Consider the following 25540-nt stretch of genomic DNA (forward strand, 5'->3'; position numbering starts at 1 on the left):
GGCTGCCAAGTCCTTTAAAGGCCCAGAAATTGGAGCCGCAGTTTGTCTCTGAATATGGGAAGCAAATGAGGCTAAAATCAGGAGGACTGACTGGTTGATGTCTTGCATAAAAGCAGTTCAACCAGTACATCTTCTCATAACCTGCACAGCCAGGCAACTGACCCTCCTTCTTCTGCAGAAGGCTTGACATTATTTTCAGGGGAAGTTAAGCCAGAAAAATCTCTACACTCAAGGATAGCAGGTATGCAGGCGTGATTGAGGTAACTTACTGGCAACACAGAGATCAAGTACAAGTCTGCATTCTGAACAATGAGACTTACTAACCTCAGCACCCAGATCACTCCATCACCACCATCCTGAGATGAAAGTGGAGGATTCCTTTCTGGAGAGAGTGACCAGCCCCAGAAAAGAAGGCCAACAGCTACTGCCCAGAAAAAAAAAAACAGATACCTGAACAATCACTCTGCTATAAACTCCCTACTTGTCAGACCTCATACATACAGAGCTTCCAGTTGTCAAGGATCATCCAACATTTGATAAAAGCTTCTTGCTTGGAAGAGGGAGATAAACAAATATGTGGGTGCACAATAATGCAAGGAACAGATGAATATGTTTTTAAAACTTATAATTAATACTCTAATAAGGATAAGAGAATATATATAGCATTTAAGAACAAAAGAACAAGAAACTATTAAACTGGAGGCTGAAAGTATTGATCAATGGGCCAGGTGCAGTGGCTAATGTCTGTAATCCCAGCAGTTTGGGAGGTCGAGGCAGGTGGATCCCTTGAGACCAGGAGTTTGAGACAAGCCTGGGCAATGCAGCAAAACCCCATCTCTACAAAAAATACAAAAATTACCTGGGCATGGTGGTATGTGCCTGAAGTCTCAGCTACGCAGGAGACTGAGGTGGAAGGATTGCTTGAGCCCAGGAGGTCAAGGCTGCAGTGAGCTGTGATTGTGCCACTGCACTCCAACCTGGGCCACAGAGTGAGACCTTGTCTCAAAAAAAAAAAAGAAGAAAGAAAAGGAAGGAAGGAAGGAAGGAAGGGAAGAAGGGATCCAAAAAGTTTCCAGAGAAAGAGACCAAAATATAGGTCACATACAAAATATTACAGACCATAAAGACAACAGTCTTTTCAATGAAATCGGATGTTGGAATAAGCTTTTACAGTTTTAAGGAAAAATGATTAACAATATAGAACTGTATTCTCATGCAAACCAATCAAGTGTGAATAAAGACATTGCAAGAGGTGAGTTCTTAAAAATTAACTTCCTGTATCCCCTTACTCTGGAAGCTACTGGTGAATGTACTCCACTAAAATGAGACAAATAGAGAAAAGAAAATACTTAGGATTCAGTAAACAGTCTTCAAAAGGAGAGGAAGACAGAGGCAATTCCCAAGAGGTCTTGAGAGAAACTATCCAAATTAGAAAAAAGGGATAGAGGGCTTTGGTATGGATGTCAACAAGAAAATTTGAACTGATAGTTTAATTCGTATGTTTTCAAATATTGAATGCAGTTTTATAATCCTGTAAATAGTTTGGAGCTGAATTAGGAACAGGTACATAGAAAACTAAGTAAATGGGAGGGAAAAGGCAACTATCACTTCCAGAGAAAAACAAAGACTTGTGCAAGAATTAATATTTAATCATAGTACACTCGGCTAAGAATAATATTTGCATAATCATGATAATATAAGCACTTAATATTCTTCACATTTCTGATAGAACCATATTGGGAGTATGGGAGTAGGAAAGTATAGAGATGGTAGGCAGGAGATAAGAGAGCTAAATCCTCATCTTTTATGATACACAAAATAGTAGAAAATGAATGGTGTCTAAAATGAAAAAATAAGAAATAGCACTATAAGCATATTATTATAGAAAAACAGAGCCAAATACCTGAAGAAACTTCTGAAATAATTTAAAATGATTGACTTTGAAAGTGGGAATTATGAGGCAGCAGTTGAGAAGTCTAGCAAGTTACCATATTTTCAGTCTTCTAGAACTATCTGACTTTTTAAACTCTGATAAGTATAAAAATTAAATTTTAAAAAGCCAAGGGTGTTTAAAAAGGTGTTTCCTTTCTAAGAAGGAACATTTTTGAATATAAGGTTGACTTGAAGATATCTACCATAATTTTTTAATTATTGATTTTTCTGTTAGGTATTAAACAAAATTCCTCAGCCTCTTTGTGCCTGTTGTTTTTTGTTCTTTAATTAAACTTTTAAATTTTGAAATAATTATAGATTCACATGCAATTGAAAGAAATTGTTCAGAGTTCCTATGTGCTCTTTACCCAGTTTCCTCAATGGTAACACTTCACCACAAGGATCCTTGTCAGACTGTTTTTCAGAGTGACTTCACCATTTGACATTCTCATCACCAGTGGATGAAGTTTCCAACTTCTCCATATTCTCACCAGCACTTGTTATCTGATTTTTGATTCTATCAATCCTAGTGGGCATGAACTACTTTTGATTTGCGTTTCCCTAATGACCAATGGTGTTGAGTATCTTTTCACACACTTATTGACCATTTGAATGTCTTCTTTGAAGAAATGTCTATTCAGATTCTATGCCAATTTTTCAATTTTTATTATGAGTCCTTTATATATTCTGGATACTAGACCCTTATCAGATACATGGTTTGTAAGTTTTTTCTCCCATTCTAAGAACTGTCTTTTGCCTCTTTAGTTTAGGAAACTGCCAAACTGTTTTTTTAGAATTGACTAACCATTTGATACTCCCTCCAGCAGTATATCAGTGATTCAGTTTATCCACATTCTTGTCTGCATTTGTTATTGTCATTATTTTTAATTTTAGCCCTTCTGATAGTGATATCTCATCATGATTTTAATTTTGCATTTCTCTAATGGCTAATGATGTTGAATATCTTTTCATTTGCTATCTGTACACCTCTTTAGTGTATACAGTCTATGGGTTTTGCCCATTTTCTGATTGGATTGTTTGTTATTTTGCTGTTGCATTTTGAGTATTCTTTATGTATTCCAAATACTAGTCCTTTGTTAAATATATGGATTTCAAAGCTTTCTCCTAATCTGTAGTTTGTCTTTTCATCCTGTTAATAGGATCTTTCAGAGAGCAAAGGTTTTAAAACTTTTGATGAGGTCCAATTTATTAATTTTTCCCTTTATGAATAGTGTTTTTGGTATCATCTAAGCACTCTTTACCTAGCCATAGATCCTTAATATTTTCTTCTTTTTTCCCTAACTTCTATAATTTTACATTTTACCTTTGAGTTCATAATCTGTTTTGAGTTAATGTTTGAATTTTAGGTCTTGACTCGTTTTTTTTGCTTATGGATGCCTAATTTTTCCAGCATCATTTGTTGAATGTCTGTTCCTCCTGAAACGTTTCACCTGTGTCAAAAATTAGTTGAGCATATTTGTGTGGATCTATTTCTGGATTTTAAAATCTGTTCTATTGATCTGTGTCTACCCCTCTGCCAGGACACACTGTCTTCATTACTATCACCATACAGTATGCCTTAATATCAGGTAGAGTGATTCTTCTTTCTCTGTTCTTTCAAGATTGTGCTACCTATTTTAGAACTTGTGCCTTTCCATATCAATGTTAGCATAAACTTGTGTAGGTCTACAAACACCCTAATTTTTAAATTAATTAAAATGTAAATAATGGCTGTGCACAGTGGCTTATGCCTGTAATCCTAGCACTTTTGGAGGCTGAGGTAGGAGGATTGTGCCACTGTACTCCGGCCTGGGCAACACAGAATGAGACCCTGTCTCTTTAAAAAAAAAAAAAAAAGTATAAAATTTAAAAGAGCTATCTAGAGAATATAACTTCAGTAATTTATTTGTCCTTTTAAATTATTTTTGAGACATACAGTATAAGTCAGTTTAATGCACATGAGTGGCATTGATATACTTCTTGGCAAGCAACTTAAAAAGTTCAGCAAGTCATTAAGTATTTATATTGCTTCAGGTAAGTCAATTAAGGCAAAATGGAGGTGAAATTGTCATTTGCTTTTAAACTTCTGCATATCATGAAAGTGTTTTATGCCAAGCGTGGTGGCTCATGCCTGTAATCCCAGCACTTTGGAAGGCCAAGGCGGATGGATCACAAGGTCAGGAGTTCAAGACCAGCCTAGCCAACATAGTGAAACCCCATCTCTACTAAAAATACAAAAAATCGGCTGGGCGTGGTGGCTCACGCCTGTAATCCCAGCACTTTGGGAGGCCAAGGCGGGTGGATCACAAGTTCAGGAGATCGAGACCATCCTGGCTAACATGGTGAAACCCCATCTCTACTAAAAACACAAAAAATTAGTCAGGGGTGGTGGTGGGCGCCTGTAGTCCCAGCTACTCGGGAGGCTGAGGCAGGAGAATGGTGTGAACCCAGAAGGTGAAGCTTGCAGTGAGCCGAGATCGCGCCACTGCACTCCAGCCTGGGCTCCGTCTCAAAAAAAAAAAAAAAAAAAAATACAAAAAATTAGATGGGCATAGTGGCGGACACCAGCTACTCAGGAGGCTGAGGCAGAAGAATCGCTTGAACCTGGGAAGCAGAGGTTGCAGTGAGCCAAGATCACGCTGTTGCACTCCAGCTTGGGTGACAGTGCGAGACTCAGACTCAAAAAAAAAAAGTAAGTGTTTTACTATGAAAATACTACTCAGGCAAACAGTAAGGAAGATATAATCAATCTACTAGAAAAGTCAACAAATAGTATGAGCAGGTAATTTCACAACGAAGATATAAAGGAAGATGCTCAAACTCTCTAGTAAGCATAGAAATGCAAATTAAAACCACAGGAGACTATTTGATAGGGGGCAGGATCTTTGAAAATGTTAAACATGCACAGCTTTAACCTACAACTCTACTTCTAGGAATAATTTACTATACCAAAATACTTACGTGCATATAGGCATTTAATATATAACACAGGATATTCATGTTAGCATTGTTTATAATAGAGAAAAAAATGCAAACGACTTAAATTCAGAAATATGGTACTCACCAAGTTAATTGTGGTTAGGCCATATTATATAATACAGTATAGTCTTTTAAAAAATGAAGGGAGTCTTACATGTATTGATTTGAAAAGATCTCTAAAATATATTGGATAAATAAAAAAGCATGCCTCAAAGTAACATGGTTAAGACTAAAAATATGTAAAAAGGCACATCTACAAATGTGTGTATAGATATGTAGAAAGAAAAAGTAACAGCCAGGTCTGGAAGGACACAGAAATCTAACTGTTAACAGGTTATCTGTGGTGAGGGAATGAGATTGGGGGTAGATTGGGGAGAGTGAGGATTAAAAAAGAGGCTTTTTCAGGTTTTACTTTAAATATATCTGTGTTGTTTTAAAACTATTTTTACATTAAGATTTTTTCATTTATTTCTTTGGTACTTAAAATATTTTAAGGTGTGTGTGTGTGTGTGTGTGTGTCAGATTAGATTGCTGTCAATCGAGTAACTGTTACTATTACGCCGTAAATCAAATGGAACTCATTTGATTTAACTGAGTATATAAGAGTGACATAATATTGGTAGCCCAAAAATCAATTAATTTCCCATTTAATTTATTGAACTATTTTAGATTGGTGCTATTTATAAGGGATTGCTCCCAAATATTACTAAACAACTCCCTTGGCATTTCAGACGAAGGCAAATCTGGTCCTCATTAGTGAGTCATTCCCTTTGGCTCTGGTAAAACAAACATAGGATTTCAGAGGCACAGAAGTGGGCCATTGACATCCTCTTAGATTGTAAGAAAAAAAAAATTGTGAAAGTCCGCCATTGTTTTCATAGGCAGAGAATACTGGCAATCCATTCCTAAAGGGGCAAGTATTTTAAATTTATTTACTGAAGGCCTGGTGGATTTGTTTCTCTTCCATCCCAGCCTCCCAGCCTCCTGTGGCACTTGCACATTTATTTCCTGTGGTTGCAGTGTTTTTAGTCAGGGCTTTTGTTTGCAACTGAAACATGGCTTGCTATCTTAAGTAAAAGATAAATTTATTAGAAGGTCATCAGGGCTGACTAAATTAATGAGTGGCCAGATGAGCAGGCTTGAAAACTGAGAATAATCTCAGGGAGGACTGTGTGACCAGGTCAAACAACAGAAACCCAGGCAACTGTCCTCCAACAGGACAACAAGGCCTCTGCCTCTGTGATAGATAGGGCCTCCATCTGTTCCCACGACCTTCTATCCATTGAATGAAAAAGTGCAGGAGAGAATGTCCAATAGGATGATCCAAGGTCACATGTCCCCTGAATCTGCCAAGGCCACGGTGGCTACTACCTCCTCCTGAGAACATATGTATTGGGAGATTTTTCAAAAGACAGAAGAAGGTGCTAAAACAAAATGCCACGGTTTCATGGTGGCTGTGGCCAAGGGCAAAAATTACCTGGCCCTAATAGGGACATATTAAGTTGTTAAAATGGTGCTCTAACAGTACTCAGAGCACAGTTCTTGAGTCACCCTTGCTTTTTTCATAAGATTGCTCATTTCTGGCCGGGAGTGGTGGCTCACGCCTGTAATCCCAACACTCAGGGAGGCCGAGGCGGGCGGATCACGAGGTCAGGAGATCGAAACCATCCTGGCTAATATGGTGAAACCCCGTCTCTACTGAAAATACAAAAAATTAGCCAGGCGTGGTGGCGGGCAACTGTAGTCCCAGCTACTCGGGAGGCTGGGGCAGGAGAATGGCGTGAACCCAGGAGGCGGAGCTTGCAGTGAGCAGAGATCACACCACACCCCAGCCTGGGCGATAGAGCGAGATGCGTCTCAAAAAAAAAGATTGCTCATTTCCATGTAAGAAGAATATATCTTACCAGTCACAACAAATTATCAAGTGGTCTTGTTTCATTAGCGATCAATGAACAGCCAAATATTGGGGAAGCAAGTGCTTTAAAGTACATAGAAGGCAAAGAACCAGCTACTATACTCTTTTCAGCTGTGAGAAGTTATAATCAGCTTTAAGCAGGTAAAGATGGTGAATTTAACAAAAGCATCAATATTCTCTCCATCCTAAAATCCTGCTAAAATGACACTAAAAGGTTATATTTTTAAAAAATCTCTAATACAAAGGTTTTGGAAGCTAGAAAGCATATGAGAGGGGCAACTACCTTAGCAGAAAAGATAGTTAAATCCTATTCCAGTAGTGAGGCATTCTAAGAACATTAACTGATTTATATTATAGAGAAAAAGAAAAAAGCCTCAGGAATTGATAGTGCCATATACTTACAAAAGTCGAAAAAATGTGAAGGTTGGTTGAAAGTCCGTTGTGGAATCATCATAACTCCCAGATCCATGCCCCAACCCTGATCAGCTTGGCCACCGCCCTTCTCCTTTCCCTATGGAAGACTGGAGGGTCTTCGTCCTTGAAGGCAGTAAAATAGAGGGTCTCTGGACAGGGCAAAATCAGTTACAATGGAGAATAAATGTGATATACTAAAAACAGAATGATTAAGCGAACATTTGCATAATGAATGATGAGACCCTGGCATTCGCCCCCCACACCACTCCTGCAACCTGACAGCCAGGACCAGTCCAAGGGTTCAGACCTAAAGATACTGACATTGAGGGTTTTTCAACAATATAGCCCAGCCAGATCACCCTAGAATGAATGTCATAGTCAACAAGACTCACCCGTGCACTCAGGACACTATTCATTATTTTACTCCCAATTCTTAAATATGAGCAAACACTCATGGGTTATCAGAATTGCAGAAACATTTAATATAAAAAATGATGATGAAAACAAAAGAACAAAAGGAGCTTGGAGGAAACAGAGTCTAAGAAGGAAGAAGTAAACTTCAAAAACCAACATAACCAATATCCTTATATAGTCAAAAGGAGATATTACACTCATGAAAGAAAAATATCTACTTTTAAATGGCTTATTCAAGGAGCAGAAAACAGATCTTGGAAATAAAAAAAGAGTGATGGCAGAAATGAAAAACTCAATGGAAGCATTGGAAGATAAAGTTAGGCAAACCTCTCAGAAAGTAAATTAAAAAGACAAAAAGTATAAAAGAACAGTGAAAAGATCTGCAAAACTAGAGGGTAAAACTAGAAGTTCCAACATCTATTACATAGAAACATGAATCCTAGAAACAGAAAACTTGGAAAAAAAGAAAGGAGAAAATCAGTAGCAAAATCATCATGAAAAATTCCCAGTACTCAAGGATATATGCATTCAGATTTTAAGAACTCATTGTCCAACACAGTGCTGGAAAAAGTCTTTCAAAAAGATGCAACTTTGTGGCATTTCAGAACACCAGAGACAAAAAGATTTTTACACGATTTTAGGGTTGGGGAGACAGAAATTCAGGAATCAAAATATCGACTTTTCAACAGCAATACCGGAAGTCAGAAGCAATAAGCAATGTCATTAAAATTCTGAGAGGGGTTATTTCTAACTGAGAATTCTACTTTCAGCCAAACTATCAATCAAGCATATCAGCCAGGATCCTGGCAGAAAAGAGATGGAGCACTCCAGGAGGATAACAGAGGAGGCTTAATAAAGACACTGGTTATAAAGATTTGGGCAGAACACCATTACCACTCCCAGGCAGGAAGGGAGAAATGATGTATCAGCATCCAGATGGTAGCTGTATGTAGGCGGCCACAAGGGCTCCATGCTCTAGCAGGGATGCAGACAACTGCCTCAATCTGGCAGGAAGGGGGTCAGGAAACACATATCCCAACCTGACCCTCCTCCTTCCTTCCTCCAATCTCATGCCAGTGCCTCCCATCAGCCATACACTCCTGAAGGTCAGATGGCAAGTGACCCTGATGATGCTGTCCACAAATCTCAGCCTCCCAGGAAACCAAGTAGGGTGGAGAAGGTAGAAACCGTTATAAAGACTAAATTTGTTAAAATGTGTAAAGCCTTGCAGGGCGCGGTGGCTCACACCTGTAATCCCAGCACTTTGGGAAGCTAAGATGGGCAGATCACCTGAGGTCAGGAGTTTGAGACTAACCTGGCCAGGCGTGGTGGAGGGCACCTGTAATCCCAGCTACTCGGGAGGCTGAGGCAGGAGAATCGCTTGAACCCGGGAGGCGGAGGTTGCAGTGAGCTGTGATCACGCCATTGCACTCCAGCCTGGGCAACAAGAGCAAAACTCTGTCTCATGAAAAAAAAAAAAAAAACTATTTTCTGCTGACTCCCAGGGAATTTTCAAATTTTCTCCAGATTTATTAGCAAACACGTCATTTGGAATAAATTTTTATTGGACTTACTAGTAGTGATGTGTAATTCAGAAGTAGTGTGACTGGGCAGAAATAACTATTAAGAACTGGCTCAGCACTACAATTTTCCAGGAACATATTATAGCTTTAATACTATATTCTGATGAAATAACTTAATCATATTACCACAGTGCAATATTTTGCAAGATAAGTACACTACCATATAAGCCCCAGAGTGCCAAATAGGAAGGAGTAATAGGATGGGGGTGGGCAAGCCACATCATAATAATAGAATTGAACTGACCTCAAAACATCATCAGTTTAAAACACAAACAGTCGTTACTATACTAATCATATTGTTTAATGTTTCATCTCAAAAGTAATCAAAGTGATGTAAGTTGTTAGCAAAGATTTTTAGAATTATGCTATCCAATGTTTGTTGGAGTGGAGGAGAAAAGGTACTCAACTAGAGTATTAAAAGTGCTTAAAACTGGTGTGGCTTGGTGTGGTGACTCATGCCTGTAATCCCAACACTTTGGGAGGCCAACGTGGGAGGATCACTTAAGACCAGGAGTTTGAGATCAGCTTGGGTAACATAGCAAAGCTCCATGTCTACACAAATAAAAATAAAAGTGCTTAAAACATTTATTCACGTCACAGTCAATGCTGGGGAGACGGATATGCAAAAAGATATACTACGCATAGTAGAGATATGTCCTTTGTGCTATGGGAACACAGAGAAGGAAATGATTCAAGTGATTAAATGCTCAAGAGAAGCAAAGAACACTTCACAAAGGAGATGGTATTTGGATAGAACTTTGGAAAAGCAGTAAAAGTTCACTTGACAGTAAAATTTCAGCCATAGTCCCAATACTCCTATAGTGAGACTTTTGATGTGGCTGGAGGGGTGGGAGATAGTATCTAGAGACAGGGTCAGTATTTGAAAACCAATTGACAATGATGAGAAAAACATTTGCTTTTTAGTTAGATGAACATTACTTTTAAAAATCCTATTGTAGAGAAAAGCTAAGCCATGTATATCTGCAGCACTTCTTCCCCCAACCACCGAAAACCTCTAATCTGGAAAAATAAGATGAAATATGTCTGACATAGAGAAATATTCAGGAAGCTAAGGAGGAATTTGTCCCACAGAAAAAGGCAGCCAGGTTAGCAACGGGTGGGTGAGACAGTCAGGGGCAAGTAGCCTGAGACGCCACACAACATATAATTATATTAAGTATTTCAACAGTACAATAATTATATTTATTTTCATAATAATTAGTTGCGTTGACTCGAGAAAAAATTTGATCTTAATAGAGAAGTAATATTTATCATTTTTACAAATAAACTTCTATAACCATTCATCTACAAGCACACCAAGAAGAGTGACAGAAATGAGGCAAATTTGGGATGGATTTTTAAACACCCAGCAAGATGTGAATGCAGCAGATTGTTGGCAGTAATTCGTGTTAACGAAGCGGAAGAAGAACAGCAATGTTTGCCTGCATTCTGAGTCTCCTCTCTTCCTCTTCCCTGGTATAAAGTGACTTTCTCTCTCCTCCCTCAAAAATCTCGTCTTCCATCTCTTCTCATTTGAGAAGTTCCCTGACATCGAAAGAACCAGCCCGCGCTCAGAGCGGAGAGATCTTCACATCCTGCTGTGCACCTTTTTTTGACCTGCTGGGAGGGACAAAACCAAGAAAGGAAAGGAAGAGAGGAAATTCCACTTGGAAAATCCTAAACGCATCACTATCTCCTGGAATGTTTTTCTGTTTCCTCAGGCAGCCTGTGTGCATGTGCATATGCTTGTGTGTGTGTGCGTGTGTGTGACAGAGAGTGTTGAAAGTTATTCAGCTGCCAATTGGTTTGCAATTCCACTGCCATTGATACTGCTCTTTTGGTAAGATGGAGAGAAATGAGGATAATGATGACTGAAATGGAAGACCTTTTTTTAAGTGGATTTATGTTTTATTGTAACTTGCGAATGAAATATTCCAGACCAGTTGTGGTGTACTCATAACCAATTTTCCAAAATTAAAAATATTATCTGTATTATGATAATCCAGTTAAATACTTGATGAGGACTTCTTTGAGAAATGCACTATAAAGTCACAAGGGAATGAGTTTTCGTTGAGTGCCTACTGTGCATCAGGTATCACAAGCCCTTTTCATAGATTAGCTTCCTTAAATCTCAGAGGAACACTGCAAAGCATATATGTACCCACATCTTACGGACAAGTAAACTGAAGTTCAGCGAGAAAGTAATATGCTTAAGGTCACAAAGGTAATTCACCTGAATTCAAATCTGCGTTCTTCCTAGTACCAGGCTGTATGGTTCTTACAAATTACCATTCTGATGCTGATTGGTGTGCTCCTTAGGTTGCAGGTGCTATTTTTTAAGCCGCACCTATACGTTCAATGAAATAACTGCTATGTTTGTGGCATGGCTTTTCCAGAACAGGAGTGTTTTCAAAGAATAAATTTGTCGGCCAGGCGCAGTGGCTCAAGCCTGTAATCCCAGCACTTTGGGAGGCCGAGGCGGGCAGATCACATGGTCAGGAGATCAAGACCATCCTGGCTAACACGGTGAAACCCCGTCTCTACTAAAAATACAAAAAATTAGCCGGGCCTGGTGGCAAATACAAAAAATTAACCGGGCCTGGTGGCGGGCGCCTGTAGTCCCAGCTACTCGAGAGGCTGAGCCAGGAGAATGGCGTGAACCTGGGAGGCGGAGCTTGCAGTAAGCTGAGATCGTGCCACTGCACTCCAGCCTGGGCGACAGAGCAAGACTCTGTCTCAAAAAAAAAAAAAAAAAGAATACATTTGTTTATGCGCTCAACAAATCTTACCATGTGTCAATGTTATGTCCTGACCTCATTTTTTTTTTTCTTTTTTTGAGATAGTGTCTCACTCCCATCGCCCAAGGTGGAGTGCAGTGGTGAGGTCACAGCTCACTGTACCCTTGACTTCCCAGGCTCAGGTGATCCTCCCACCTCAGCCTCCCAAGTAGCTTGAACCACAGGTACACACCACCATGCCTAGCTAATTTTTTGTATTTTTTGTAAAGATGAGATTTCACCATGTTGCCAAGGCTGGCCTTATACTCCCACGCACAAGTTATCCATCTGCCTCAGCCTCCCAAAGTATTAGGATTACAGGAGTGAACCACCATGCCCGGCCCTGACCTCATTTTTATTTTATTTTATTTTTCCATAAGCTATTGGGGTACAGGTGATATTTGGTTACATGAGTAAGTTCTTTAGTGGTGATCTGTGAGATTTTGGTGCACCCATCATCCAAGCAGTATACACTGCACCACATGTGTTGTATTTTATCCCTCGCCCACTTCCCACTCTTCCCCCCAAGTCCCCAAAGTCCATTGCATCATTCTTATGCTTTTGCATCCTCATAGCTTAGCTCCCATATATCAGTGAGAACATACAATATTTGGTTTTCCATTCCTGAGTTACTTCACTTACAGTAATAGTCTCCCATCTCATCCAGGCCATTGGAAATGCTGTTAATTCATTCCTTTTTATGGCTGAGTAGTATTCCATCATATATATATATACCACAGATTTTTTTATCCACTCGTTGATTGATGGGCATTTGGGTTGGTTCCACATTTTTGCAATTGGGAATTGTTCTGCTGTAAACATGCATGTGCAAGTATCTTTCTCGAATAATGACTTCTTTTCCTCTGGGTAGATACCCAGTAGTGGGATTGTTGGATCAAATCATAGTTCTACTTTTAGTTCTTTAAGGGATCTCCACACTGTTTTCTATAGTGGTTGTACCAGTTTATATTCCCACCAGCAGTGTAGAAGTGTTCCCTGATCACCACATCCATGTGATCATCTACTGTTTTTTTGATTTTTTGATTATGGCCATTCTTGCAGGAGTAAGGTAGTATCACATTGTGGTTTTGATTTGCACTTCCCTGATCATTCATGATGTTGAGCATTTTTTCATATGTTTGTTGGCCATTTGTATATCTTCTTTTGAGAATTAATTGTCTGTTCATGTCCTTAGCCCACTTTTTGATGGGATTGTTTGTTTTATTCTTACTGATTTGTTTGAGTTCGTTGTAGATTCTGGTTATTAGTCCTTTGTCAGATATATAGATTGTGAAGATTTTCTGCCACTCTGTGGGTTGTCTGTTTAATCTGCTGACTGTTCCTTTTGCTGTGCAAATGCTCTTTAGGTTAATTAGGTCCCAGCTATTTATCTTTGTTTTTATTGCATTTGCTTTTGGGTTTTTGGTCATGAAATCTTTGTCTAAGCCAATGCCTGACCTCACTTTTGACTCAGAAAATATTGTTATCATAAGAATGAACTCTTCTTAAGATAGTCTAAGATAAGGCCAGGTATGGTGGCTCATGCCTGCAATCCCAACACTTCAGGAGGCTGAGGCAGAAGGATTGCTTGAGGCTAAGAGTTCGAGACCAGCCTAGCCAACATTGCAAGACTCCAAGACCCCATGTCTACAAAAAAATTTCTTTTAAAAACATCTGACTGAAATGTATTCTACCTGTGGAGGATAAAGGAGTTTCATAAGCGAATAGGAAACAGAATTTTGAATAATAATAGTTTTTTTTCCAGTGGAAGGAAGGGAAACATAGATGTTACGTTGAATGCTTAGAAATGGCAAATGTCGGCCGGGCACGGTGGCTCACGCCTGTAATCCAGCACTTTGGGAGGCCAAGGCGGGCGGATCACGAGGTCAGGAGATCAGGACCATCCTGGCTAACACGGTGAAACCCTGTCTCTCCTAAAAAATACAAAAAATTAGCTGAGGATGGTGGTGGGCACCTATAGTCCCAGCTTTTCAGGAGGCTGAGGCAGGAGAATGGCGGGAACCTGGGAGGCGGAGCTTGCAGTAAGCCGAGATAGCACCCCTGCACTCCAGCCTGGGTGACAGAGCAAGAATCTGTCTTAAAAAAAAAAAAAAAGGAATGGCAAATGTCACCAGGCGCAGTAGCTCATGCCTGTAATCCCAGCACTTTGGGAGGCTGAGGCGGGTGGATTGCCTGAGATCAGGAGTTCGAGACCAGCCTGACCAACTTGGTGAAACTTCGTCTCTACTAAAAATACAAAAATTAGCCAGGCATAGTGGCAGGCGCCTGTAATCGTAGCTACTCGGGAGGCTGAGGCAGGAGAATCGCTTGAACCCAGGAGATGGAAGTTGCAGTGAGCCGAGACCAGGCCATTGCACTCCAGCCTGGGCAACAAGAGTGAAACTCCGCCTAAAAAAAAAAAAAAAAAAGGGCAAATGTCAACACTTAATGAAAAAATAGGCAAAGATTGTATGAGAAGCAAGGTGCAGGCCTTTAGCGCTGAAACTCTGAGTACATCCAATGGCAAAGCAAAAATAAAACATGAAAGTATACCATTGTGACACTGGAAATCCCTTTTGTGATCATAAGTTAAAGTCATGAGTGCTAACATTTTTTAAAAAATTTTTTTAAGGGATGGGGTCTTGCTCTACTGCCCAGGCTGGAGTGTAATGGTGCAATCACCGTTCACTGCAGCCTCCACCTCCTAGGCTCAAGCAATTCTCTCACCTCAGCCTCCCAAGCACCTGGGACTACAGGTGCATGCCACTATACTCAGCTAATGTTTTTGTATTTTTTTGTAGGGATGGAGTATCACTATGTTGCCTAGGCTGATCTTGAACTCCTGGCCTCAGGCCTTCTAAAGTGTTGGGATTACAGACATGAGCCACCGTGCCCACCTGCTAACATTTCTGACTTTCATTATCCACCTCCCCAAACCAAAACGGAATAAAAGACCTATAGTTCTGGGATCTTCTGACCTGAAGGATTCCACCTTCTCAAAGGTAGCAGAGCTAACCAAACCGTACGTATGCTTTCATGACAAATATGAGATGCACTGGAAAAGAACATACCTGGGGCCGGGCACAGTGGCGCATGCCTGTAATCCCAGCACTTTTGGAGGCCGAGGCGTGTGGATCACAAGGTAGGGAGATCGAGACCATCCTGGCTAACATGATGAAACCCTGTCTCTACTAAAAATACAAAAAATTAGCTGGGCGTGGTGGCAGACGCCTGTAGTCCCAGCTACTCGGGAGGCTGAGGCAGGAGAATGGCATGAACCTGGGAGGTGGCACTTGCAGTGAGCCGAGATTGCACCACTGCACTCCAGACTGGGCAACAGAGGGAGACTCCGTCTCAAAAAAAAAGAACATAACCTGGATCATCAGTGTCCTTGTTCTTGCAAAGGTAGTCTCAGCCTAGTCTGAGTCATCATTCTTGCTAATCCTTAAAACTTGACCAGCAGGCCAGGAGCAGTGGCTCATGTCTGTAATCCCAGCACTTTGAGAGGCCAAGGTGGGCAGATCACCTGAGGTCAGAAGTTGGAGATCAGCCTGGCCAACATGGCGAAACCCCATTTCAACTAAAAATACAAAAATTAGCTGAGTGTGGTGGTGCATGCCTGTAATCTCAGCTACTTGGAAGGCTGAATTGCTTGAACCCAGGAGGCAGAAGTTGCAGTGAGCTGAGATTGTGCCACTGCACTCCAGCCTGGGTGACAGTGAGACAGTCTTATTTAAAAATTAAAAAAAACAACTTAAAAACGTGACTAGCTTCAGTGATTCAGCCTAGCATAAAAAAGAAGTTCCAGGCCAGGCTCAGTGACTCATACCTGTAATTCCACTGCTTCGAGAGGCCAAGGCAGGAGGATCACTTGAGCCCAGGATGTCGAGGCTACACTGAGCCATGATTGCACCACTGCACTCCAGCCTGGGTGACAGAGTGAGATCCGTCTCAAAAATAAAAAAGTTCCAGAGCCAGAAATACAAATAATAAACATATGAGAATATATTCAACCTCATTATTTTAGGATCTGCCTAGATAGCCTAGATAAATGTGAAAAATGTGGGTAAGTCTTGTCTCAACATTTCTATCATACTCATCATCTTTCTGTTCTCTTGCATTACGTGCGGGAATTATTCTTCTTTTTAATTTCCCATTTTGTATTCAGTCTTCAATTGTGTCCATTCTGCTCTTCAGGTTACCAGTTGAGTTTTTATTTCAATGATTATATTGCCATCATCATTCATTGGTTCTGTTTCAGAATATTCTATTCTTGTTTCATGATTATAATCTACTCTTACTTTTTGATATATAAATTCAGCTTCCTTCTGTGTTAGTTCTGTCCATTGAGTTTGGTGCTTCTCTTTCATGATTTTCTCTTCCTTTAATGGTTGTTGTTGTTTGGTTTTCAGTTCATATGGGTATTTGGGATCCGAGAATTCTGCTTTGTTCAACAGAGTCTGCACCAGTTACTGTGAAGAAGGAGTAGAGTCTGCTGCCCTCTTGGGATGTGACAATGGCTCATCTACTGGAAATACCCGTTTCTCTTCCCTTCTGAGGGTAAAATAGTCCTCCAGGATACTGCCCTTCCTCTGACTGCAGTACTCACCCTCAGTCCTCCCACAAGGAGGGAACAGTTATGCTCTCTTCCACTTGCCAGGACAGGACTGACCCAACTAACCATTCTGGATGCTTCCCCCATCACACTAATGATTGCTAGAGAGACCCCTCTTACTCTTTACATCCATTGCTGTGTCTTTAGAACAATCCTGGAGCCACTTCCACCTTTAGTAGAAGTACTTTCCTGCTCATATATTTTCCTGTGCCCAGCTAATTTTGTTTCTCCTTGGAATTTTTCAAAATGTCTGTTTGATGACAATATTTTTTCTAGTTTTTAGTCCTTTTATGAATGTATTCTTTTAAATTTTTTTAACTTTCATGGCAGCTCTGTAATTTCTCTATAGGAGAGATTTAAGGGCTACAATCTGTTTCTAAGGAAGAGATTTTTAAATCTAAATGGTAGGGCCAGGCGCGGTGGCTCACACCTGTAATCCCAGCACTTTGGGAGGCTGAGATCAACAGATCACTTGAGGTCAGGAGTTCAAGACCAGCCTGGCCAACATGGTGAAACCCCATCTCCACTAAAAATACAAAATAAAAATTAGCCAGGCATTGTGGTGGGTGTCTGTAATCATGGCTACTCGGGAGGCTGAGGCAGGAGAATCGCTTGAACCTGGGAGGCAGAGGTTGCAGTGAGCAGAGATCACGCCACTGCACTCCAGCCTGGGCAACAGAGCAAGACTCCATCTAAGAAAAAAAAAAAATCTAACTGGTATTCATTAGGTGATAGTGAAACAAACATGGACAAATAATTATTTTTTAAAAATTACATGTGGCTGGGAGTGGTGGTTTATGCCTGTAATCCCAGCACTTGGGGAGGCCAAGACAGGAAAATTGCTTGAGCCCAGGAATTTGAGACCAGCCTGGGCAACATGGTGAAACCCAGTCTCTACAAAAACACAAAAATTAGCTGGGCATGGTAGCACACACCTGTAGTCCCAGCTACTCAGGAGGCTGAGGTGGGAGAATCGCTTGAGCCTGAGAGGGCGAGGCTGCAGTGAGCCGTGATTGTGTCACTCCACACTCCAGCCTGAGCAGAAATACAGAGTGAGACCCTGTCTTAAAAAAAAAAAGTTATGTGAGTTCTTGTTTATATTTATTTATTTTCACAATAGCACCTGATGGCAAAGTATACTAAATATATGTTATCTGTGTATCTAGAGAGAGAGAGAGAGAGAACCATCAGGTTAAAAAGTATCTTCCTTCCAAACAGATTGGAACCCTTAAAGCTCTTAAATAAATAAAATACACTTAACTGTTCAAGGAGTCAAACAAGTTCATGAATGACAGGACCTCTGAAAAGAGTCTTCAGGTTTAAGTAATTAAGAAAAGAAACATGTTTTAGAAAGTTTCTTGGCCGCTACAAGTTGTCCCTAGCTTTCAGGATAAAATTCAAACTCCTTACTTTTGCAAAGAAGACTTGGCTGGTGCTTCCTTCAGGCCGCATCTCTTACCACTTCTCTCCACCTCCTACTATGCCCCTTCTTCCCCAGCTATACTGAAGAACTTGCTGTTCTCCAAAGGAGTCACCTGTTTCCATTTCTGAACCTCCATAAATGTGTTTCCCTTCACTTGGAACATTTTGGCCCTGGCAAGACTATCTCATCAAGACACTAACACAATTGAAAGATAATTTTTTGTTTAAAGAATGCATTTATCGCTATTAGCTACAGTTTCATCTCAATACATGCAATATTATCTTCTTTTTCAAGGGTGCCACAGCAGTGATTTATGTGCCAGCCTCCCCCAGTTGATTCTTAGGCTATAGATATCTCTGAGCTTTGGCTGTGCAGTGACAGTGTATTAAATAGCCAGAAAAGCTTTCATTTGGGCCTTCACCCCTTTTTCCCTCTCCAGGAGATAGCAAGTTGACTTTAGTAATGATTTGTGAACAGGAGTTAACAGACCCAGGTCTTAGTTCAGATTCTGATAAATATGACTTTGACTAGCCAGTTTAATTTCTGTGGGCATCCATTTTTATGTCTGCAAGATGAGGGTATCAGAAAGAGGCTCATGAAATTTTCTCCCAGGTCTCAAGTTAGATAACAGATCAAATCAGTTTTGGCTTTTTTTACATTTCTAGATTAATTTAATTTTAGTTACTCAGTAACTACTTGTCATTTAAAATACTCAAATAATACTGATTAAACAAATGTCCCCCCATGAGTACTGGAATTCTTCCTTCTCATTCTTTACATTGCTGCACAGTATGCTAAATTGGCTAAGAAGAACTAAAACAAAGGTCCCCCATGCATGCAGACATTCAGAAGTCCCCTTGAGATGGGGGGTAGAGAATGATGACAGAGCATTTTCAATTGGATGCCATAGGAAATCTGATAACTGCAACCTGAAGCTAAGTGAGCATCAGCTGTGGGCAAAGGCCTCTCTGGAAAGGATATCAGGGCTGACATGAAGGGTGCTGACTCCTTTGAGGTTCAGGTCAAGGTTGCACACTAAAGGGGGCTTAGAAAGAACAGTAAATCCTTGAGAGAGCTCAGGAATCTCACAGCAGAGTGAGTGTATTAGTCCATTCTCACGCTGCTAGGAAGACCTACCCAAGACTGGGTAATTTATAAAGAAAAGAAGTTTAATTGACTCATAGTTCTCCATGGCTAGGGAGGCCTCAGGAAACTTACAATCAAGGTGGAAGGCAAAACAGGTATGTCTCACATGGCAGCAGGCGAGAGAAGTGAGTGCCGAGGGAAGGAGGATGGACGCCCCTTATAAAACCATCAGATCTCATGAGAACTCACTCACTATCATGAGAACAGCAGCATGGGGGTAACTGCCCCCATGATTCAATTACCTCCCACAACACCTGGGGATTATGGGAGCTACAATTCAAGATGAGAACCATATCAGTGAGCTTGTCTGCTGAGTCACTGGAGCTGTAAAGACAGGAGACAACAGAGAATCCCTTATCTCACTCCTTAATATAGGACTGTGTGTCTTGCGAAAGAAATTCATGCAATTATTGGCCAGAGCAAGAAGGAACCTGAAAGCTTCTCTTTCCTGCTAGTATGGAGGCTGCTGAGAGAGGTCAGTGACCTACATGCCTTGAAAAGTTGTCAAGTTGTCTCACTAGTGAGAAAAAAGCCCTGGACCAGTAGAAGGCAGCATGATGGAACAAAACAGCAAAAGGAAGAAGAAGAAGACCAGTCTTACTGAAAATATCAAGCTGGCCAAGGAAGACTGATAAACTAACTTCAAAGGCAATGGTAAATACATGAACTGTAGACTACTGAATGCCAGGCATGATGCTAGGGGCTTTTAGTCAACATCTCCTGTGATCCTCAAAAGCACTCTAGAAAAGGTTTTATTACATATCCCCTCTGGACATGTGAAGTCATAGAGACCCTACCCTCCCTCCCTGCCTTTCTTCCTTCTCACTTTCTTTCCTTCAAAAATATTTGTTGAGACTCTACAGCATACCAGTGGATTCAGAGGTGAGTGAGGAAATAAGATCTCTGTTTAAATGGACATATATTTTAGTAGAAGACAACAATTAAACAAATGAATGAAAAGATACATGAATACATAAAGTAAGAATATTAAATGGTGATAAATTCAATGCAGAGATCTGAAGTAGAGTGATATTGAGGGAACTTTTTGGGGTAACGGAAATACTCTACATCCTGATTGTGATGGTGACAGTTTCACAACTGAATGTGTTTTTCGGAATTCATAGAATGGTATACCTTGTAAAGGATAACTCTTACTGGACATACATTACACCTCAAAAAACCTGACATTTAAGAAAATTGGGTCCTAATTAGCCAGGTATGGTGGTGCATGCCTGTGGTCTCAGCTACTTGGGAGGCTGAGGCAGGAGGATCATTTGCACTCCGGATGCAGAGCTTGCAGTAAGCCAAGATCATGCCACTGCACTCCAGCTTGGGTGACAGAATGAGACCCTGCCTCAAAAAAAAAAAAAAGAAATAGGGTCCTAAAATAAAAGTGACTGAATGCTACTTCAGATTGGGTAACAAGGTCCTCACCGAGGAGGTAGTAATTAAGCTGAGATTGAATGCAAGAAAGAAGATGAAGGGAATATTATCACAAAAAAAGGAAATAGTGATTGCAAAATCCCTATAGTGGGAACAAGCTTGGCATGTTCAAGCTAAGACAGGATGGGTGAGGTTTAAGAAGTAGACAAGACCCAGAGCATGGGAAATGGCAGGCAGCTTGGAAGCCAGGATCAAGAGATTGATGTTATTTTTGGTGCTACAGGAAAACCTGAGGGGTTTTTAAGCAGGGAAGTTACAAGTTCTGATTTCTGCTTTTAAAACAGCATCCAGGTTGCTTTACAGAGAATGACTTCTAGGTAGCAAAAGAGAAAGGAAGGAGATAAGAAGCTATTATAACAGTCTAAGCAAGAGATCGTGGTGTCATGGACTGGGGTGGTAGCATAGAGCTGGAAAGAGGCAGAACAATCAGTGGTATTGTTTAGTTAGGGTAACAAGTAAATCCCAATCCCAGTGGCTTAACCGAGTAGAATTTTGTTTGGTGTTCCTGACTGGTGCAATCCCCTCTACCCGGTCACACAGAAAATGAGGCTTTTTCTGTCTTTTAGTTCCACTCTCCTCAAAGTCTCAAAAGTCCTCATTCAGGCATCAGATCGCAAATGAGCCACTGCCTCACGGGCCTGGACGGAAAGTGTTATACTTCACGTTAACTCACGTCCTACTAGCTAGAATCTAGCCACTTGACTGCACAAAATGGCAAAGGGCAGGGAAATAGAGCCTGTGACTGTGCCCAGGAAAAAGAGAACCTGTATGGTAATCATCTAACAGTCTCTGCTACCATTTTTTCTTTGAAGGTAGAGACCACAGGACATGGAAGTGGATTGGACGAGATTGGTGAGAGAAATCAAGAATGAAACCTAGGATTTCTCTCACTCGTGCTTCTTGGTAACAGAGGTGAAAGATCTAGGAGATGTGCTTGATTTCTCTCCTTTCCTTCATCCTACCTGTTGTACTGAAAGAAGGGATGATGAGTGGAAGAAGATGCAAAGATCTTGCCCATAGCAATTGAGCAGGACATCAAGGCAGAAAGGAAGTTGTCTCTAAAGGCAGGCTGTCTCCGATGACACAAATTATTTCTTTGAAGAAGGATGCACTCGGCCTACCTAACTATATCTAATACTTCATGGACAAAGCCACTAGCCCTGGTGGCAGCTACTCTTGCCAGCGTTATCAGTACCAAAGATCCTAAGATCAAACATTTTCCTGGTAGATTTTTCCCTTCACTGTGCCAGAGGATGTGGAATGACAACGGACATAGCATTACATTTAACTAAACCCCTTTCCAAAACTTCCAAGTGAATAATTAAATCAACTTGAGAATATTCCAAATAGGAAAGTGTGAACTCTTTGAGATGATATTTTATTAATGTTTATATCCCTACCTACTGTATCAGCATAGTGCTCAACATAAACAATGCCCTCAGTAAACATTTGCAAAAAAATAAATATCTATTTAGAGGCTAAGATATAGAGCTCAAGTACACTGGAGTTATCCAAAAGTTGGCTGGGCACAGTGACTCATGCCTGTAATCTCAGCACTTTCGGAGGCCAAGGCGGGAGGATCACTTGATCCCAGGAATTTAAGACCAGCCTGGCCAACATGGCAAAACTCCATCATTACAGAAGATACAAAAATGAGCCTGGGGAGGTTGAGACTGCCATAAGCCATGATCACACTATAGCTTGGATGACAGAGTGAGACTATGTCTCAAAAAATTAAAATTAAAATTAAAAAAGTAAACTTCTGTGCCATGTAACCTAGCACAAATCTATGAATTATTACTTGGCTTTCATCCTATAATGACTAATCTGTTTTTCTTTGGAAAGACAATAGATCCTTTTAACCACTTACTTGGTTAAAAACACAATACTCCAGTTTCTTAGGAACTTGTAAAATCCTAATACTCCTGTTCTCACAGTGTTTTATTTTATTTTATTTTATTTTATTTATTTTATTTTTGAGACAGAATCTCACTCTGTCATCCAGGCTGGAGTGCAGTGGCATGATCTCAGCTCACTGTAGCCTCTGCCTACATGATGGAAAGGAAAAGTTTATTTTCAAAAATTATATTACCATCTTAGGCCAGGTGCGGTGGCTCATGCCTGTAATCCCAGCACTTGGGAGGCCGAGGAGGGTGGATCACTTGAGGTCAGGAGTTCAAGACCAGCCTGGCCAACATGGCAAAACCCCGTTTCTACTAAAAATACAAAAATTAGCTGAGTGTGGTGGTGGGCACCTGTAATCCCAGCTACTCCAGAGGCTGAGGCAGGAGAATCCCTTGAACCCAGGAGGCAGAGGTTGCAGTGAGCCGAGATCGTGCCATTGCACTCCAGCCTGGGTGACAAGAGCAAAACTCTGTCTCAAAAAAAAAAAAATTATATTACCATCCTCTTGCTTTCTTTTTTTTTTTTTTTTTTTTAGTTTTTTAATTTTTTTTTTTATTCCAGCCTGGGTGACAGAGCAAGACTCAAATAAAAAAAAAAACTCAAATAAAAAAATAAAAATAAATAAGTAAATATTCTTTAACAGTCTCATTGCTGTGTCAATTAGGCCAAGCCCTTTAAATATATGTAAATATATGTATATATAGTCTCAAAAATAAAATAAAAAATAATACATGTATATGAATTATAACTTTTCTTATTCATTACACAAATGATGCATGTTCATTACACAAATTATATATATTTATTGGACAAAAATTCATTTAATACAAAAAAAAAAACAAGAAGAAATTAGAAAGCTCCCAATCACGAAAGCATAACTCCACCATGCAGAGATATTTGGCATTTGTGTGTATATCTTTCTGGACTTTCCCTTTACATGTATTTACACATATATTTTTCTTTGTTGTTTTTAATTTTTTTCATTTGTTTTTAGAGACAGAGACAGAGTCTTGCTGTCTTACTCTGTTGTCTAAGCTGGAGTGCTGTGATGCCATCATAGCTCACTGTAGCTCGACATTCCAAGCTCAAGCAATCTTCCTGCCTCAGCCTCCCAAATAGTTAGGCACACACCACCTGCCCAGCTAATTTTTTAATTTTTTTTTTTTTTTAGACAGGGTCTCAATATGTTGCCCAGACTGGCCTTGAACTTCTAGGCTCAAGATGTACCTTTTACCACATAGGATCATTCTAAATGTAATGTTTTAGAACCCATCTTGTAAAAATATTTAAAAGGGAAATTTTAAGTGATCATATTTTAAATTTGTTTTCAAATACATGTGCTTGATTCTTTGCTCCGGGCTTCATAGGTCATAATTTTTCCTGAAAGCCGACGGAAGTAAGACTTACTCTGTAGGCCTCAGTTTAAGGATGAGCCAAAGTTTTAAGGATTTCAGGTTACGAAGGTGTGATGGTGTGCACCTATAGTTCCAGCTACTCAGGAGGCTGAGGCATGAGAATCACTTGAGCACGGAAGTTGGAGGTCAGCCTGGGCAACATAGCAAGACCTCACTTCTCAAGTAATAAATAAATAAATAAGGGCAGTATAGCAGTGATTTACAACAGGTAGAATTTGAGCCAGCTGATCTCTTGGTTTCTAACACTGAGTTCGGTGATTCCCTGACTAGTTAAAGAAGACAAGAGGCAAGGAAAGAAGACATGTTTTCAAGACTTAGAGGCATAGGAAGCAGTGTGATTGGAATAAATGCATATGGGGGGTACTGGTCAATAAATTTGGAGAGGCAAATCATAGATTGAGGAGCTGTGTGTTATTAGGAGTTTCGGAGGTGAGCAGAGGAAGAATATTAAATCCATTAATCACTGTCTTCTTTTCCTCATTCTTACTTCCTCCTCTTCGTATTTCTCCTTCTTGTCTTAGTTTTTGCATCTGAATGTCCTTAGACTGCTAACCTTTTAAACTTACCCTTTGTTTTAATATCTATATTAGCTCACTTCTTCCTACAAATAAGGATAGATTGTTGTGCTAGCAGTAATAAATGACCCCAAAATCTCAATAACTTAAAACAACAAAGGTTTATAGTTCATTCATGTTATATAAAATCCAGGGATCAATTAGGAATCATGGTGAAAGAGCAGCTGCCATCACAAATGTTTCCCTCCATGCCAGAAGGAAAGAATTCTGGAGCATCAGCAATCAAATTCTCATCTCTAAGATGACATACATAATTTTTGCTCACATCTCATTAGCCAAAAATAATCACATGGTTCCACCAAACCACAGAGGGACACAAGTACAATGCCATCATGTTTGCTGGAAGATGAAGACCTGGAAATATTTGGTGAAGATTACTAACAACTGTCACACTGCATTAACAATTGGAAGTCCAACATCAGTTTTGGATCTCTTTCTGATATCTGTTTACCCATAAACTTGAAAGTGCATTATTCCATTTGGTGTTGTACATAGGCTCATATTCACTGTCTCAAAGCTTTTTGATATAAAATAATTAAATAGGCTGGGCATGGTGTCTGATGCCTATAATCCCAGCACTTCGGGAGGCCAAGGTGGGCGGATCACTGGAAGTCAGGAGTTCGAGACCAGCCTGGCCAACATGGAGAAGCCCTGTCTTTACTAAAAATACAAAATTAGCCGGGCGTGGTGGTGCATGCCTGTAATCCCAGCTACTCGGGAGGCTGAGGCAGAACTGCTTGAACCTGGGAGATGGAGGTTGCAGTGAGCTGAGATTGTGATTGCACTCCAGCCTGGAGTGCAACAAGAGTGAAACTCTGTCTCAAAAAAATAAATAAATAAATATTTCACTTCTCCAAAGATTTCCCATTGTTCTAGTTAGGTTCTATCCTGCTCACTGACCCTGTAAAAGTTTGCACTGATTATTGAATGAACAAGTACAATGCCACATATTTCATTTTTTTAAGCATGTTCTATGTCACACATAAGAATTTCTCTCCAATCAT

The 25540-nt window shown here is 40.2% G+C and overlaps 1 protein-coding gene and 1 long non-coding RNA gene across 3 annotated transcripts in view; both read right to left on the reverse strand.

Moving 5' to 3' along the window:
- NMI (N-myc and STAT interactor) overlaps nt 1–9106 on the reverse strand; it is a 67557-nt gene extending 58451 nt beyond the window's left edge. The window contains exons 1-2 of one of the 2 annotated variants that reach the window (XM_063647473.1): nt 8970–9106; nt 7229–7389 (exon numbers count right to left, since the gene is read on the reverse strand). The gene's annotated coding sequence lies outside the window, so the exon portion shown is untranslated. The remainder of the gene's footprint in view (nt 1–7228; nt 7390–8969) is intronic. The other variant, XM_063647474.1, reaches the window with a different exon arrangement.
- A 195-nt stretch (nt 9107–9301) lies between these two features.
- LOC134737687 (uncharacterized) overlaps nt 9302–25540 on the reverse strand; it is a 41455-nt gene continuing 25216 nt past the window's right edge. Inside the window, exon 3 of the long non-coding RNA XR_010122813.1 lies at nt 9302–10854. This is a non-coding gene — a long non-coding RNA (uncharacterized LOC134737687). The remainder of the gene's footprint in view (nt 10855–25540) is intronic.

This window comes from Pongo pygmaeus, chromosome 11, assembly GCF_028885625.2.
Source record: "Pongo pygmaeus isolate AG05252 chromosome 11, NHGRI_mPonPyg2-v2.0_pri, whole genome shotgun sequence".
Lineage (NCBI taxonomy): Eukaryota > Metazoa > Chordata > Mammalia > Primates > Hominidae > Pongo > Pongo pygmaeus.